This window comes from Marmota flaviventris, chromosome 2, assembly GCF_047511675.1.
Source record: "Marmota flaviventris isolate mMarFla1 chromosome 2, mMarFla1.hap1, whole genome shotgun sequence".
In the NCBI taxonomy this organism is placed as follows: Eukaryota; Metazoa; Chordata; class Mammalia; order Rodentia; family Sciuridae; genus Marmota; species Marmota flaviventris.
The window spans coordinates 137,919,949-137,938,251 of NC_092499.1; the positions used below are offsets into that span (position 1 = coordinate 137,919,949).

Genomic DNA, 18,303 nt, shown 5'->3' on the forward strand with positions numbered 1-18,303 from the left:
CAATCTAGGCATTAAATGTCAGCCATTGGGCATCTGTGGATGGAGAGAGTCCTTACAGATGGATCATGCAATGCTCCCTTGGGAGTCCTTCCTAAGCATCCCTGACAGGTGGCTGTCATCCGGCCTCTGCCTGGACACTTCCAAGGTCGAGGCGCTGGTTGCCTGGTCTGGCAGGCTGCCTCCAGCGCTGCTGGACAGCTCTCGTTATGGGGAAAACCCAGTAAGCGCCTAGAACAGAGACCCGCGTGGGCCCGAGCTCCATAAGTACACCTCCAAGTGGGTCAAAAACTGCCTCTCTAGAACTTGAACCCTTTGGTACTGGGTGCGCCCCCGGATCACCCAAATGCAGAGTCCCCCTCGAATATCCTCGGCTGTAAACAGGACCCTCAATCCTTTCCTTCCAGGTTTGGATCCTGGACCTTCTTCATCAAGTGTGGACCGGCAAATACCTCTCCAGACCTCTCAGGCCCCAAAAGTGCGCATCGATGGGACGGCAGCCAGGAGGCCGCGGTCGGAGTTGTCTCCAGCCTCGGTTCTCCGAGCAGGAGGGGACAAAGGACCTTCCGGAAGGCGTATCCCTCCGTGGTCCTGGCTGTCTCCGCCACTGGGCGAGCCGACCCTGGGGACCCCCCTCAATGCCAGATGGCGGGACCCCTGAGGCGCCAGGTGACAAGACCGCGAGGATCCCCGAGGATCCGGGGCGCGCAGGCTGCGGTACTAAGGGCCGAGCCACGCTGGTAACCGTGAGGCCCGGGATGTTGGCGCGATGGCACCAGAGCGCGATCCTGGCTACGCGGAGCTCGCTAGGTTAAGGTTTTACCTGCGCGACGTTGACTACAGTGGCCCAGCTCGTCCCCAGTCCGGCTCCCGCAGCTCCGCCGCTGCCGGCTGCGCTCATGGAAACGCAGCCGGAACCCCTGGCCAGTGCAGCTCCCGCCGCTACCGGCCCCGCCCAAGCAACTGCCGTCACGCCCCTGACTACCGCCTCTGCCACGCCCCCAGCTACAGGAGCCCGCCTATTCATTGGGTAGATCAGCTGTTACTCTGCTTGCCTAACGCGTCCATTGCACCTGATTGGCAGCCCATTGGTTAATAGAGCTGCTTCTCAGAATGGAGGCGGGGGTCCTTATTGGAGAGCTCTTTAACTATTGGTTACTTTTGACGTCTTTGGCCCATGGGCCAAGACGCTATTGGATAAGGCCCGCCCGGAGGGGGCTTGGAAAAGGGCGCTCAAGCTACGAGATGGGTGGTGTTTGATGTTGATTAGGGTGGGGTGAAGAGAGGGGGGCGATTGTGACCGCAAGCTGGTTTGGGAGGCTGGGTAAGGTCAGGTGTCATCTGAGGATGGGAGAAAGGTCGGCTGGTAGCTAAGCTACAGGGTTCTGGTGGGCCCAAGCAGACCCACTGAAGCACCTGTAGCCAGCCCAGAACACAGGGGTCGACATTTGGGATAATAACGCAAGAGAGAGGAGAGAAAGTAATGAGTCGCCCAGCCAGAAGGACATGAAAGGATGTGGAGGCAGAGACCTCTGGGGAAAGGGGATGAGGACAGGAATCTGAGGGGCCAGATGGACCTCAGTTATCCTTTTAGATCTTAACCAGCCCCTTGCCAGTAGGAGGCCTCCTGGAAGAATGTAGCCTTTAAGGTCAGACCTAGAATTGGAGATGTGTGCTTGGGCAAAGTCACTTGTTTTCTCCCTGATTCCTCATTTGGCAACTAGAGGTAGCACTAGTAGTTGATGAGAGGATTAAGTAACTCTGGTAAACATTAACAGTGCCTAGGCATTCATCAGGACTGATTCTTTACCCACTCACCCCATCCGTCTATGGAAGTAGGCCCAGTTCTAAAATTCTATGAGCCTGAAACTGCTTTTGCAATACATGTGCTTTACTAAGAATAGAACACTTGAGAGACTTGAAATGTAATTCCTGTGGGGCAGACAGGGACACACTACCAAGGCACAGTGGGGCTGAAAGAGAAGGAGCAGGGGATGCAATGGGAGGAGCCATGTAGCCAATAAAATGAAGTAGTATTTGAAGCAATGCTAATTTTTTTCGGTATATTTCAGGATTGTGACAAGGAACCAGGCTGGATCAAGTTTTGTGAATTGTGACCAAATAAAATCCTTCAGTGGCTACTCAGTTCTGGATCAAAAATCACTGCAGGAAATACATTTATCAGACACTCCTGAAGCCCATTCCCCATTCTGAAGGTGTGGACATCTAAGAGTATGGACAGAAATAGTCTTCAGGCTGAATTGAGCCCCAGATCCTTTATGTTCACCTTTGAAAGAACCCATACCCATGATACTTTAGAGTTAAGGAGGAGAAAGAATCCTTTGCCATTGATGTTTTTTTTTTTTTTTTTAATTTTTGTTTTTTTTGTACTGTTGATTGACTCAGGGGCACTTCACAGCCCTTTTTATTTTTTATTTTGAGATAGGATCTCACAAGTTGCTTAGGGTCTCACTGAGTTGCTGAGGTAACCTGGAACTTTCGATTCTCCTGCCTCAGCCTCCCTAGTCTCTGGGATTACAGGCATGTACCACCATGCTTGGCTTGTTGTTATATCTTTAATCCAATTGTCATATGACCTAAAATGAAGTTTCATCTCAACATTCATTTATTTTTCTATGTTCTCTTTCATCTTGGGAAAGACAAACCCAGGCTTTTGTAGCAAAGAATTTTAGTGAGGGACCCCTCCCCACCCACTCCAAGCTCTTGACTCTTGGTGTTAAAACAATTTAGACTTCCAGAAAAGATCTTTAGATTTGTCACCAGATAAGTATGTGAAGCAATCAATGCATATGTTATCTAGTTTGATGACATTCCACAATGTTTACATATATCAAAATGTTGTGTTATGGGCTGGGGATTTGGCTCAAGCGGTAGCGTGCTCGCCTGGCATGCGTGCAGCCTGGGTTCGATCCTCAGCACCACATAAAAAACAAAGATATTGTGTCCGCTGATAACTAAAAAATAAATATTAAAAAAAAATGTCGTGTTATAAATATATACAATTTTTTGTCAATGAAAAATTTTAAAAATAATTTAAAAATAGATTTATTACTAGTCAGAGATGTCTATGTGTATGCATGCATGGGCATGCTTGGTTCTGATCCACAGTTTCCTGGTTCTTGTCCCTAAGAACCAGGAAAGAGCTGTTAGGTAACTGGCCAGGCCCAATGCAGGTTTGTTCCTGCCTATGTTTGCTAAGGAAGACTGAGATGTCCTGTTAGGCCCTGAAAAGCATGAAATGGTTCTTGAAATCAGGGATGATTTCTCTAGCTTGATTCAGAGCCACACAAAACAGCTGTTTGGAGTGAATTGCAGATGAGCTCACCATTGTGCAAATGGATTTTTCCTCCCATCTCAGGAACATAGGTTCAGCCAAGAGTTCTAGAAGGGATGTCTAGTTCAGGAATTCAAAAACATAATTGTGTCCCTGAAGCTTAACAAGAGCTACAAACTGAGGCCAGGCAGAGGAAGGAGAGTGAAAGGACATGTGCGTCTTCACTGCAGTTCTGGTGGCTTAAAGAATGATCTATTATTATTTCCTACACATAACTGTTTTCATATTTGTTTCTGATTTCTGTTTCCTCCCCTGTTCTGTGACTCTTGCCATATTCTGTTTAATCACAATATTTCATTCTACAGAGCATCTTTCTTTCTTTCTTGTATTGGGGATCAACCCCAGGGGTGCTCTACATGCTCAGCCCTTTTTTAAAAATTTTGAGTCAGGGTCTTACTAAGTTGCTTAGGGAATCACTAAGTTGCTAAGGCTGGCCTGGAACTTATGATCCTTCTGCCTCAGCCTCCTTAGTCCCTGGGAATACAGGCATGCATCACTACACCCGGCTCTCTACAAAACATTTCTGTGGGAAGCCATTTAAGAGACAGTATGGCCTTATTTTTGCCTTCATGTTTATTAGTCTATCAGATTGAAGATTTGGTGGGCCTTGGCCTGAGAAAGCCAGGTATTGTGTCATGACTGTAAAGTAAATTTCCAAAAGCATGAGAGTGCCTTGTTATAAAGAGAAGAGAGAAGGCGAGCTCCTCACATTCTGGGTTGGCTGGAGCTCCAGGACTTTATTGAAGTAGAACTGGCACTAATTCAATGGGGGTGGGGGGGTGGGGAGGAGACTCTCAGCAGAATTTCCTAACCTGAGAAAGTCCTCAAATTACCCTGGGAGACAGCAGGGAGCTGTGGCCAGGACAGATAATATGCTCTGTTTATTCTCTTCTGGCAAAACCAGCAATTCGCTTGGTTTGTTAGTTATTCTTTGTCTTCAGGGAATGGTTGAGAACATCAGCTTTGGAACCTCTGTACTACTGAGGCTCATATCCTTGTTCCGCCCTCCTTAACCTTGAGGCCGTGGGCAGGTACAGTCTCTCAGTGCTCTACTTTCTTCTATAAAATGCAGATGACAGAAACATGCCACCTCCATGGGGTCCTAAGAATAAGCAAATGAGTAGGTAGATGTTAAGTGCATCAAACAATGCCTTCCATAGGGTTAATTCTTAATAAATGTAGTTATGATAGGAACCCACACTAAGAACCTTCCACAGGACTAGGGATGTGCCTCAGTGGTAGGGCACTTGCCTAGCACGTGCAAGGCACTGGGTTCCATTCCCAGCACTGCAAAACAAGACCTTTCTCTAAGGTGTTAACCCATTTCTAAGTTTTATCCCTCAGAAGTTGTGATCATGAGATTATAAATATGTAACTTTATTTTTTGACGTTTTAGGTTTATAGCAAAACTGAGCAAAGGACAGAGAGTTCTTATATACACCCTACCCCAACATATGCAGGATGTTTTAAAACTAGCAAAAGCTACTACCTGGTAAGAAGCACTTTTCTTTTGTATTATCTTTATTTAAAAAAAAAAACAGTTCAAAAGATTGAGTTAAGGTTTTGAGTTTAGACCTCATCAACAAAATTGTGATGAAGGAAATGGAAAAGAATGAGGCTCACAAAATGTTGAAAGTGACAGCCCCAGTGGCCTGCCTGGATTCCCCTGATGCCCAACATGACTCAGACTGAGGAATCTATTGTCACATCCAGTATTGCTTGTGGGCAATCCAGGCAGTGGGTTCAGAATGCCCTGTGCTCAGGCCTCCTGGATAGATTTCTATTGATAATGAAGATTAAGTTTATTTAGAAATTTTAAATCCTGTTTTGCAGTAGTTCTGTGAGGACAAACTTTGATGAAATTCAGGGGTTTGGCTCCTTTTGTACTTGGGAAAAGCTTCCAGCTGCTCAGTGAAAATAATGATGAAAACAACCTTGTCTATGGTTTGGGCTGCTTCCTTAAACTTATATGTGAGGTTATCTATAAAAAAATAATGAAAAGGACCATTCTGGCAAAATTTTAATAGTGCACCCTACTGGGGTAATCCTCAAAATCCTCCCAATTTGAATGATAAATTTTTATGGTGATTCTTATACTTACATACATAGGACCCAACACTGAAAATGAAACACACACACACACACACACACACACACACACCCAAACACGTGGAAAGGTGTTCCAATCTTATAATCAGATACAGAGTGAGACAAATGCTTGGCTAAAGGTGACTTCTTAGTCACCATGCATTCTTAATCTTGATGTCATCCTTAATTACAGCAATAAAAATTGACTTCTTCATATTATCAATTCCAAAAGAGTCAATAAAACTTGTGTGTCAAATAAGTACATCATATACCCTTTCCTGCATAAATTCGTGTTATTGAGCTGTTTAAAAGCTGTTTATATCATTTTAGAGACTCTTATATTGTTTTACCTTACATTTAAATTAACAAGGTAATAAATATTTTTAATGAGCAAGACATATAGTACTAGAAAGCTAGACAAAACCATAAAATAAAGTCCCATCCTTGCATAGGTGGGAGTATAAGACAAAGAGGAAATACTTGAAGATTCGAGAGCTTAAATGAACGAGAAGTAAGCAATACGGTATAATCAGGTCATCAATTGTTATTCACAGGAGAGAACAATTTCTTCTGATTTGGATTCATGTGAGGACTTGAGCTGGTACTTGAAGGTCCATGGGGCTAAATTTGGGTGGGGTGGTGGCATTCCGGGAACAGAGACCTCTTACTGGAAGAATACAAGATCGTTTGTCCGGAGCAGAGCCAAAGTGAAAAATCAGCAGGCATGATGAACAGGTGGAAGGGACCAATGGCAGAGGCCAGTTAATGCCTTCATCCTAGTGGCCTCATCTCAATCACTTGATATTTGGATATCCTAGCACGGTGCAGAGCATGGATCCCAAACTCCAGGGGTATTCATAACCCTGCTCATAATTTTGACTGTCTTGTACTTCCTCTATGACTTACCTAACAATTTCCTTAAATTGACTCACTTTTAAAATGGAATACCTTCTTCTGTCTCATTCTAAATTAGTGGTTCTCAATGGGGGCCAATTTTGTCCCTTAAGATAACATTTAATAATGTCTGGAGAGGGCTGGGGTTGTGGCTCAGTGGTAGAGTGCTTGCCTAGCATATGTGAGGCACTGGGTTCTATTCTCAGCACCACATAAAAATGAATAAATAAAGGTCCATCAATGACTAAAAATATTTTTAAAAAATAATGTCTGGAGACACTTTTGGCTGTCACAAGTGGAGAGGTGCTGTTGGCATCCAGTGTGTAGACAGGGGATGCTGTTAACCATTCTAAGGGTGCAGCACCTCAGAATTTCCTGGCCTCACTTGTCAATAGTGTTGAGATTGAGAAACCCTGTGGACTGAAGCAATATCTGTGATATTGCAGGCTTGGTGTGTTGATTATAATTATTCTAATTACACTAAAATCATGTCTTAACTATTAAATTTTAAAATGTTCTTCCATATGCTACCTAAAATCATCTCTTACACCATCCACAATGCACTAATGGCAATTAAAAAGTTAAAATTTTATTTGAATAGATAGTGGTATACCAAAGTTCATTGGGATTATTCACAATTGGGAAAAGGAGGAGACAACCCAAATGTCTATCCATGGAGTAATGGATTAGTAAAATGTGGTATATACATGTAATGGAATATTATTCAGCCTGTTAGATGATCCTTGAGAACATCATGCTAAGTGAAATAAATCAATCATTAAAGGACAAAGATTGTATGATTCCACTTCTGTGAGGTACCCAGAATAGTCAAATTCAGAGATACAAAGTAGATAGAATTGTACTAGAAGAAAGAGGTAATGGGAAGCTAGTGATTAATGGGTACAGATTTTCAGTTTTGGAAGATGAAGAAGTTCTGAAGATGACTAGTGATAGTGGTTGCACACCAATGTAATGTACTTAATACCAATGAGTTGCACATTTATAAGTGGTTAAGAGGATAAATTTTGCTGGACACAGTGATGCATGCCTTTCATCCCAGCAACTCAGGAGCCTGAGGCAGAAGGATTGCAATTTAGCGAGGCCCTCAACAACTTAGTGAGACCCTGTCTGGGAATGTGGCTTGGGGATAAAGGGCCTCTAGATTCAAACCCCAGTACCAAAAAAAAAAAAAAAAAAAAAAAAGGTAAATTTTTTTTTTCTTAAGAGGAATTTAAGCACCTGTGACGCATCTTCATCCTTTGTGGAAACACAAGGCCTACCTTGTCACAGATAGTTAATAATGTCCACTAAATAAATTGAAAGGAATTAGATTTATCTTCTTCTAATGCATGAGAAACAACTGAAGAACATGTACTTTAGAAGCAAAGAATCCATCTGAATTCTATCTGATCAATCTAGACTGTGGTATTTTTTAGTTGTATTTTTGTAGTCAAATGATCTAAGGCTTTAACGAGTCTTAGTTTCTTCATTGATAACACAGAAAAAATAATGCCCATTTCATAATGCTGAAAAGTGAAATAATGCATGTGAAATATTTTAATACAATGCTCACTCTATAGTAAGTATTCTATAAGTGATAGTCACTGTTTTTATCATGATTATTTTTAATGCTTCATTGAGATATAATACATATACCATGCAATTCACCCAAAGTATACAATTCAATGGTTTATAGCATATTCTTCAGAGTATGCAACCATAACTACAATCAATTTTAGGACATCTTCACTATCCTACAAAGAATCTTCTTGCCCATTAGCAGTTACTCCCTATTTTCCTGCAACATCCCCTCTTCCACCCCAGCAATCATTAAGACTACTTTCTGTCACTATAAATTTGGCTATTCTGGACATGTCATATAAATGGAATAATATGCTGTGTGATCTTTATAATTATCTTCTTTCATTCAACATCAGGTTTTCAAGGTCCATCTCCACTGTAGAATATATCATTTTCCTTTTTACTACACGAATTATAAGAGTTCTTTATATAATTCTAGATACACATCCCTTATCAAATATATGGTATATGAATATTATATCTCATTCTGTGAGTTGTTGTTTCATATTCTCGATGAAATTCCTTGAAGTACAGAGGTTTTGAAATGGGATGAAGCCCGATGTGTCTACTCTTGCTTATGCTTTTGGTGTCAGAAGAATTCTCTGACACCAAAAGCATAAGCAACCCAAGATCATAGAGATGTATTTTATGTATTTTCTTCTAAGACTTTTATAGTTTTAGCCCTTACATCTAGATTTACAATCCATTGTTTAAGTTAATTTTTGTGTATGGTATATGGTGTGAGGGAATTGTCCAACTTCATTCTTTTGCCTGTGAGTATTCAGTTGTCCCAGCACCATTTGTTGAAAAAGCTATTCTTCCCATTGAATAGCAGTCTTGTCAAAAATCAGTTGACCTGAGATACAAGGGTTTCTTTCTGGACTCTCAATTCTATTCCACTGATCTATATGTCTATCCTTATGCATTGTCTGGATTACTATAATTTTGTAATAAGTTTTAAAATTGGGAAGTGTCGATCCTTCAACTTTTTTGAAAACATTTATTTTTTAGTTATAGGTGGACACAATACCTTTATTTTATTTTTATGTGGAGTTGAGGATCAAACCCAGTGCCTTATGCATGCTAGGTGAGCTATCTACATCTGAACCATAACCCCAGCCCTCAATCCTTCAACTTTATTCTTTTTCAGGGTTGTTTTGACTCTTCTGAGTCTTCTAAAGAATTCTTCATTTTAGTTATTGTACTTTTTTGACTCCAGGATTTTCACTGGTTGGTTTCCCCTCCCCAATATTTTTTTTATCTCTTTGCTGATATTCTCTATTTAGTGAGATATTGCCTGCGTGCCTGACTTTCTCCCTTCTTTCCTTTTGTGGTACTGGGGATTGAACCCAGAGGTAGTCTACCATGGACCTATATTTCAGTCTTTTTTTGTTTTTATTTTGAATCAGGGTCTCACTAAGTTGCCAAGACTGGCCTTAAACTTGGGATCCTCTTCCCTCAGCCTCCCGAGGTGCTGGGATTATAGGTATGCACCCTCATACCCTGCTTTCCTTCACTTCTTTAAGCATAGTTTCTTTAGTTCTTTGAAAATATTTATAACAATTGCCTTGAAGTCTTTTCTAAGTCGGACATCTGGGAACTCTCAAAGAGATTCATTCTGATGCCTGGTTTTTTCCTTGTGTATAGATCACACAACCCTATTTCTTTGTAAGGGCCATGATTTTTTTTTTTTTTGTTCAAAATGGATACTTTAGGTAATAGAGGATAGCAACTTTGGATCTTGATTACTTCCCCCTCTGGGGTTTGTTGCCATTGCATTTGCTTTTTTATTCATATGGTGACTTGACTGGACTATTCCTCCATAGCACATGGATTCTTCTGCTACCCCTCAGAGGGTGCAGCCATGGGCATGACATACACAGTCACCTTGGAATGTCACTGGTCTTCAAAGGGCTCTCTTCACCTCCCTACCTAACCTCTCTATTAAGCTGTTGGCCTGCTGTGGTATCACATCCTGTCAGCCTCCATCAATTGCCAGCTGATTTTTCTACTGGTTGATAACTGGGATATCAATTGCTTCAGTCTTGTTCAATTCAATTTGGCCCCTTTACCGGGGTAGTCTTTCAGATCAGTCTTTGAGGCTTCTTCCAATCCCAGAAGGCTTTTCTGAACTGACTCTTTCCTGGTTCTCTCTGGTACACTGGTCTACACTTTAGCTCATTGCTCTAAAGGAGCTCCCAAACTCCTCTTAATTACTTCCCAATAAAATCTCCATTGCTTTTGAGAGCACCCTTACACTTGAACTTCCCCACATTGTGTTCCAAATAAAGTGTTTTCTTGATAATTTTGGAACAATGTTAATATGTTCTTCTTTTATTTTTACTTTTTTAGTTATACACGGACACAATATTTTATTTCATTTATTGATTTTTTATATGGTACTAAGGATCGAACCCAGTGCCTCACCTGTACGAGGCAAGTTGCTCTGCCACAACCCCAGCCCTGTTCATCTGCTCTTATGATAGCTCTAGAACCCTGTTCTTAATGGCTATATTCTCCCCCTGGGCAAAACTTCTGCATACTGTTCTAGACCTTGGAGGAACCTAGCAGGGACAATGGCCCTCTTATCTCAGAGTGACAGTCTTGCCTAATGAGGAGGGTGTTGGACAGGGGGAATAGCTCAGGGTTATCTTAGCCGGCCTCTCCCAGAATAGACTCTCTGCCCCATGAGCAAGCAGGGGCCAGAGTGATTAAGGCTCCAGTATTCTTAGCCTGAAATAGAGCTTCTACCTACAAGTGGGGCCTGAGTGTAGGAAGGGAGCCTCAGACCGGCTAGCCAATCTTGCCTGGGGTAGAGCTTTTGAGACCTGGACCTGGAGGGCAGACTGCCTCTCCTCAAGGAGAGCTGGGGCCAAAGGTGGGCTGTATTCTTGGCCTCAACTGTCTGGAATAGAGTGGGGAAAAGGAAATGGTTTGTGGTTCAAAAGTCAGCAACTCTCTCAGTGTTCTTCCTGAAATGTAGTAGATTTTCTTGAAGAAAAAAATTATTAATTTGCTATATGCCCTTAGGACAATTTCCAGAGGTTTTTTAATTGCTATGATTTTGATTTTCAAACAATTTTCACCAGTTGTGGTTGTTGTTTCTATAGGGAGAGAGTTCACAGGGTTAGTTCCTCATGTCCCCATTCCAGAAGTCATATGCCCTGTCAGGATTATTTATCATGCAGCATCATGTGGTAAGGTTCCTCTGGAGGTAGTATTCAGATTAAATTAGCCGTGGGCCAGGAAGGAGGGCAAACAGGTCATTAGATTAGTCTAGGTATAAAGTGATCGAGGACTGAACGAGACGATGTCACAAAAAGGAACATGAAGAAGAGAATGATTCAAGTGTAGGGAGATTCAAATGAACTTGCCTGCAGATTCGATATGGTACCAGGGAGAAGGAAGGGTCAGAGATGATTCCATGGTGGTCCCAAAAAAATTCCAAGAAAGAGAAACACAAGTCTGGTTGGGAGTTTGTGAGATTATGGAAACACACCAATTCTAGGAAAGAGCAAATAGTACATCCTCACCAGAAAGACTGGATTGGTGATGCTTGTAGACCCAGAGATTTGGAATCATAGTTTTTCATGTAACACTCTTCAAAATCATCCATGTATAAGATAGTGAACATTATGGGAGTAGATAAGTTAGAGGGAGGGATGCAGGAAGTATGCTAGGATAACTTGAACTTTGAAGAACAGAACATTTAGGAGGCAGGGAGAGGAAAACTGTGAAGGAGATTGAGAAGTGATCACAAGAAAAGTAAGAAGAAGAATAATTATAGCTAATCATTATCAAACCCTCACTAAAGAGCCAAGCACTGTTCAAAGAGCTTCATGAAATTCTCAATATAACCCTAGAAGGTGGGTATTATTGACCTCATTTTACAGATCAAGAAATTAAGGCTAGACAAGGAACATAATGGGTTCACACAAGTGGTATGTAGTAAAGTCAAGAATAAAACTTAAGCAACTGTAAGCATGCATAACTCTCATTCCTAAGTGTATGCCAAAGAAATCCATGAACAACAATATTCATAAAAGTACTGTATAGAGCACTCATAAAAAGTACGGTAGAGTGTTTGCCTAGCATGTGTGAGGCCCTGGTTTCCATCCTCAGCACTACATAAAAATAAATAAAATGGAGGTGTTGTGTCCAAATACAACTGAAAAATAAATATTTTTTAAAAAAGAGTACTGTATGTAATAGCCTAAGCCTGAAAACAGCCCAAGTGTTCATTAATATTAGAATGGATAAACCAATTATGGTATATTCATATTTAGTGGAATATTATACAGCATTGAGAATAAGCCATTGCTGTAAGCACAACCTGGACACTATGTTGAGCCAAAGAAGCCAGTCACAAAAGAACCCATGTTGTATGGTTCTATTTATATAAAGTTCAAAAAAGAGGCAACAGGAGTTGGGCACAGTGGCAAGTGCCTATAATCCCAGCAATTCAGGAGGCTGAGGCAGGAGGATTTCAGGTTTTAGGCCAATCTCAACAACTTAGTGACACATTGTCTAAAAAAAGAAAAAAGAGAAAAAAAATGCTGGGGTATATATAGCTCAGTGATAGAGCACTCCTTGTTTCAATCCCAAGTACTGGGGAAAAAAATTGACCACGAGCTGGCCATTGTTAAAAGTGTATGATGGGGCTGGAGTTGCAGCTTAGTGTTAGGTAGAACATTTTTCTTGCATGTATGAGGCACTGGGTTTGATTCTCAGCACCACATAAAAATAAATAAATAAATAAAGGTATTGTATTCATCTACAACTAGAAAAAATACATATATATATATATATATATATATATATATATATATATATATATATATATTTGTGGGGTACCAGGGATTGAATTCAGGGCACTTGACACTGAGCCCTATTTTTTGTATTTTATTTAGAGACAGGATCTCACTGAGTTGCTTAGTGCCTCACTTTTGCTGAGGCTGGCTTTGACTTTGCAATCCTCCTACCTCAGCCTCCTGAGCCTCTGGGATTACAGGTATGTGTTAAAAGTATAAACATTAAAAAAAAAAAAGTGTATGATGGTGCTTGGCACCTGTAATCCCAGTGGCTCAGAAGGATGAAACAGGAGGATTGCAAGTTCAAGACCATCCTCAGCAACTTAACAGGGCCCTAAGCAACTTGGTGAGACCCTGTCTCAAAAAGACTCGGGATATAACACAGTAGCAAAGTGCCCCAGGTTCAATCCCTACATACACACACACACACACACACACACACACACACACAAAGCGTATGATGGTTACCTGGGTTTCATTGTATTACTGGTAGTGCATGTGTTTGAACATTTTGTTAAATAAGAAGAATTTTTTTAAAAAAATGAAAATAGGAGGAAAAGAAAAGTAACCTTCAGTGTGTGGCCAAAGGAATGGATTCCTGTGGCTTCATATTTTTAAAATTTGATTTTCCTTTGAGAGAGACAGAGAAGGGAGCAGACACATGAACCACAGACTCGAGGACGGAGGGAATGTGATGGGGAGGGCTGAGGCTTGCAGCGTCCACTGCTGTGTTTTTATCCGGCCCCCAATGCTCCACTGGAGTGGCAAAGGTCCCCAGACCCCCTTACTGTCACATCCAGGATTGGTTTTCAGTCCCACTTACTTTACTTATTGGTGGGCTGAGATGCTGGTGGCCAGGCCCACCTGCCTACAAGGCACCCCTGGGATTCCCCTCCCAACTTTGTGAGCTCCTCTTCCTGCGGCTGACTCTTCAGCCCTGGGTTCTGTTCTCAGCCCTCTGCTCTTCTCCCCCATACCCTCTCCCCAAGCAGTTCTATCCTCTTTATAAAATGCAATCTTTTTTTTTCTTTTTAAATTTTTTTAGTTGTAGATGGACACAATACCTTTATTTATTTTATTATATTTTTATGTGGTGCCAGGGATGGAACCCAGTGCCTCACGCCTGCTAGGCAAGCACTCTACCACTGAGCCACAATCCTGGCCCAAAATGCCATCTTGATCAGTGGATTCCCTTGTTAAAACCCATGAATAACCTTCCATTGCCCAAATGATAATATCCCAACGCTTGTTAGAGGCACAAGAGATTCCTCAACATCTCTTTGTACCTCTGCCTCCTCTCTGCCTACCTTCTCCTACCTCCCCTCCTCCCCTTCCCCTTCACAGCCTCCACATCAGCCAATTACATTATCAACATTTCTGGAATGTGCCATGCTGTCTCTTATTCCCATACCTTTGACTCCATCTGGAATACTGACCTACCCACACACTCCTCTGCCTGGAAAAGCCTACTCATCCTTCAGGACTCTGCTACAAGATCACCCCATCTGCAAAGCCTTTCTTTATCTTCCTGTGCCATTCACACATTCATCCAATCATTCATTCATTTGAAAATTATTCATATGGGAGGCCCTGTGCTAAGGCTGACTGCCATGGGTGATAACCACATAATTCACACTTACATCATAGTCCTATTTTATCAACAGTACTGACTCGTTTATATAATATTTGTTCCTGAACTCTACCCATTGGGGGTCAAGAATGGTGAATGATTCATCTTTGTACCCAGTGATAGTAGGCACTAAAACAGGTCTGTACAATTGAATTAAAGGAGATAATTACCAAGAAGAACTTTTGGGTTTAGCCATTCAAACACCCTAGACAATCTTCAGCTTCTACCTAGTGAAGCTTAGGATCAGAGTCGAGGGAAGAGGCTTTTTCTTTGGAAAACCTAGGAATTGGCACAGTTGTAGGCCACTTGTTTGGGAAATATTCTCAGTGAGCAGAGGCAGGAGACAGCATGGAAACAGGGTGAGTGATGCGGAGCGGGGGACTCAGGGTATTTTAAAAGACAAGAGAAGCCCGTGGGAAACAGACTTAAGATACTGGTGAGGGGAGAGAATGATCCAGAAGTAGAATGATAAAGGAGGCTAAATCTTTTTCTTTTTGAAGGGTGGGGGCAAATGAGCCTTGTACAGGCCTAGGGACAACCCTTCTTCTAAGATGGAAGGCAAGGATAGGCAATCCTTCCTTTAAGATGGAAGGCAGAGCTATAGTACTCACTCCTGTTAGAATAGCTGTTATTGAACAGACAAAAAAATAAATGCTGGCAAGGATGTGGAGAGAAGGGAACACTCATGTACTGTTGGGAATGCCCATTAGTATAGCCATTATGGGAAATAGTATGGAGATCCTCTAGAAACAGGAAATAAAATGAGCCTATGACCTGGAAATCCCTCTACTGGTTATATACCCAAAGGAAGTGAAATTATATCAAAGAGATACATGCTTCCATGTTCACTACAGTATTATTCACAGTAGTCAACATATGGAATAGACTGAGATGTCTGTGATGGATGAATCAATTAAAAAATGTGATATATGTAGATACACACTTACATGCATGCCTACACACAATGGATTAGAAAAGAATGTCATCCTGTCATCTGTGGCAATATGATGAGCCTGGAAGACCTTATGTTAATGGAAATTAATTAAACACAGAAAGACAAATATTGCATGTTTTCACTTATTTGTGGAAGCTAAAAGAGTTGACCACATGTAGTGGGGAATGGTATAGTGGTCACTAGAGGCTAGTAAGGGGAAGGGATAGGGTAGAAAGAGGATGGTTAATGGTACCAAAATACAGTTGGTGGAGGAGTTGTTCCAGTGATCTGTAGCACAGTAGGGTCACTATAGTCTATAGCTATTAATTATATTTTTCAAAAAACTAGAGAAGTGTTCAAGTTTTCCAGGCACAATGACACACACCTATACTCCCAGCTTATCAGGAGGCTAAAGCAGGAAGATCACAAATTTGAGCCAATCTCAGCAATTTAGACCCTATTTCAAAATAAAAAATAAAAAGGGCTAGGGGGATGTTGCTCAAAGGTAGAACATCCCTGGGTTCGATCCCTAGTATTTCCCCCCAAAAGAATGTAGAAGTTCCCAACACATAGAAATGATCATATTTGAAAATATGAAAGTGTTTATTACCCTGATTTGTTATTACATACATAATAACAAATGATAATACCATACCCCATAAATAAGTATAAATATTGAATATTAATTTTTAAAGTGTGGAGTAGTAATAGTAGCCACTTTGCCTGCCTCATGCTAAAAAATAAATATTTAAAAATTATTTTATTTTATTAATATTTATTTTTTAGTTGTAGTTGGACACAATACCTTTATTTTATTTATTTTTATGTGCCAAGGATTGAACCCAGGGCCTCGCACATGCTAGGCAAGTGCTCTACTGCTGAGTCACAACCCCAGCCCCCAAGACATTTATATTTTAATGTTCAGACATTTTCACGGAAGGATTGGGCCAAAGTGTTCCAGGGTTTTCCACCTGGCTACACCTTATAATTACCTAGGTACTTGTTAAACAACAAACATGGCCAGGCTCAGTGGTGCATACCTGTAATTCCGGAGGCTAGGGAGGTAAAGGCAGGAGGACCAATAGTTCAAAGCCAACTTGGACTATAATGAGGTTCTGCATTTCTAACAACCTATAAAAAGGACTAGGGATGTAAAAAGCAAAGCAAAACAAAACAAAATCAAGATGCCAGTGTTCAAATCAGAAAAGTTGGGAGTAAGATGAAAGAGCCAAGTCTGCTGAGAAGTTTTTGGTTTGTTTGCTTTTTGGCAGCACAGGGGATTGACCCCAGGGGCTTTCACATGTTAGGCAAGTGCTCTACCATGAGCTACATCCCCAGCCCTTTTTATGTTTTACTTTGAGACAGGGTCTCACTAAGTTGCCCAGGCTGGTCTTGAACTTGTGATTCTCCTGCCTCAGCCTTCCATGAAGCTGGTTCTAAAGGCATGTGCCACAGCACCCAGCAAATTCTTCAGGGGATTCTAATGTACAGTCAGAGCGGCCCATGTAAAAAAACTGTCAAAGGTGGTCCTCTTGCTAAGATGGAATTTAACTTAGTTCTGCTGGTTCCAAAGTGTATACTTTCCCTCTTAGCACTGTGGTTCTCAAAGTGAGGTCCTCTAGCAGTATCAGAAACACCTGGAATCCTTCTACCTTAAAAAAAAAAAAAAAATGTGCCTACCAAGTCTGGAAGCCTGGGATAGGCCCAGGCTTGAACAAGTCTCTCCAGGTGGTCCAAGTTTGAGAACCACTGCCCTGTAGTCTTGCTACTCTGTGTGATCCATAAATTTGTAGTATTGATGTAAGGGTGTTAGAAATGCAGAACCTCAGGCCCCATCCCAGATCTGCTGAATCAGAGTTGATTTTGGCAAGATCCAGAGGTGCTTCATACATGCATTAAAGTGAGACACTCTACCTTAGGCCCATGGCACACGACACTTACATTCACATTCCATTGGCCAGTTACAGGACACAATTTGCCTAGATGAATAGGGTGAGTGCTTATAATCAGTTCTCCAGTAGTGAGGATTTCCCATAGAAAGGGTCAATAGATATTTTGAGTGATAACGCATTCTACTATAGAAGGCAAGCGGAAAAACCTCACAGACCCCAGGAGGCTTCAGGAGGAAAATAGAAATGGAAGGACATCCCTGATGGCAGAGCCAAGAGACATGAAGGACAATAGCCTGAGGAACCCCTTTCCCCCAGAAGCAGGACTGAAACCTGACCAAGAAGCATTTCCCATCCCCAGAATAAGGTATCTCTTGCCATGTCGGCCCAATGGAAGATCAAGATTTCCATTGACCAGTGACTACTCTGTCTCCCATTCTTTCCATCCTAAATGGTATATTCTTTGGAATTACCTATTCCCCTTTTTCCATTGTCCATTCGGTGCGTGGAGGGCTACTAACATGTCTTTTTAGTTCCAGATCTCCAGATTCAGAGGAACCATTCCCACATCTGAGGTAGGAACTATCATGAGAACCCTGAATTGAAGTCTGATGGTGGGAATTACATGGGAATTTGAGTTGTCTCACCTCCTGAGAAGATGTGAATTTATTTTGTAGAAGAGAGGGAAACAAATATCCTGGGGAATATTGTAAGTTGTATTAGGGAAGCAAATAATTGTGACCAAGGGGGAATACTGTCATAGTTTATGTTATTATTCAAAATACCTGTTGCTACTCTCTTTGGAGTTCCTGTCTATATGAGGATTACATTTGTGACCCCATAGACCTTAGACTTAGCCATGTGACTTTTTTTGGCCAACAGAATATGAGTAGAACTGACAGGTTACTTCTGAGCAGAAGTTTGGAGAGACAACATATGGTCCTTCACTGTACCAGATAGGGACAGCTCCTTCAGCTTGGATCCCAGACTGGACTTCCTGTCAACTTGCAACATATATATAACATGGAGTGAGAAATGCCAGATTTTAGTTATAAGCCACCAAGATCTTGGTGATGTTTATTACTAGGGCATAACCATACTATCCTGCCTGATACAAGAGTAAA

At 41.6% G+C, this 18,303-nt stretch overlaps 1 protein-coding gene across 1 annotated transcript in view; it reads right to left on the reverse strand.

Annotated features, from left to right (window-relative positions):
- Nucleotides 1-935, reverse strand: part of Abhd2 (abhydrolase domain containing 2, acylglycerol lipase) — a 102,562-nt gene extending 101,627 nt beyond the window's left edge. The window contains exon 1 of the mRNA XM_027919748.2: nucleotides 821-935. The gene's annotated coding sequence lies outside the window, so the exon portion shown is untranslated. The remainder of the gene's footprint in view (nucleotides 1-820) is intronic.
- Nucleotides 936-18,303: the final 17,368 nt, after the last annotated feature.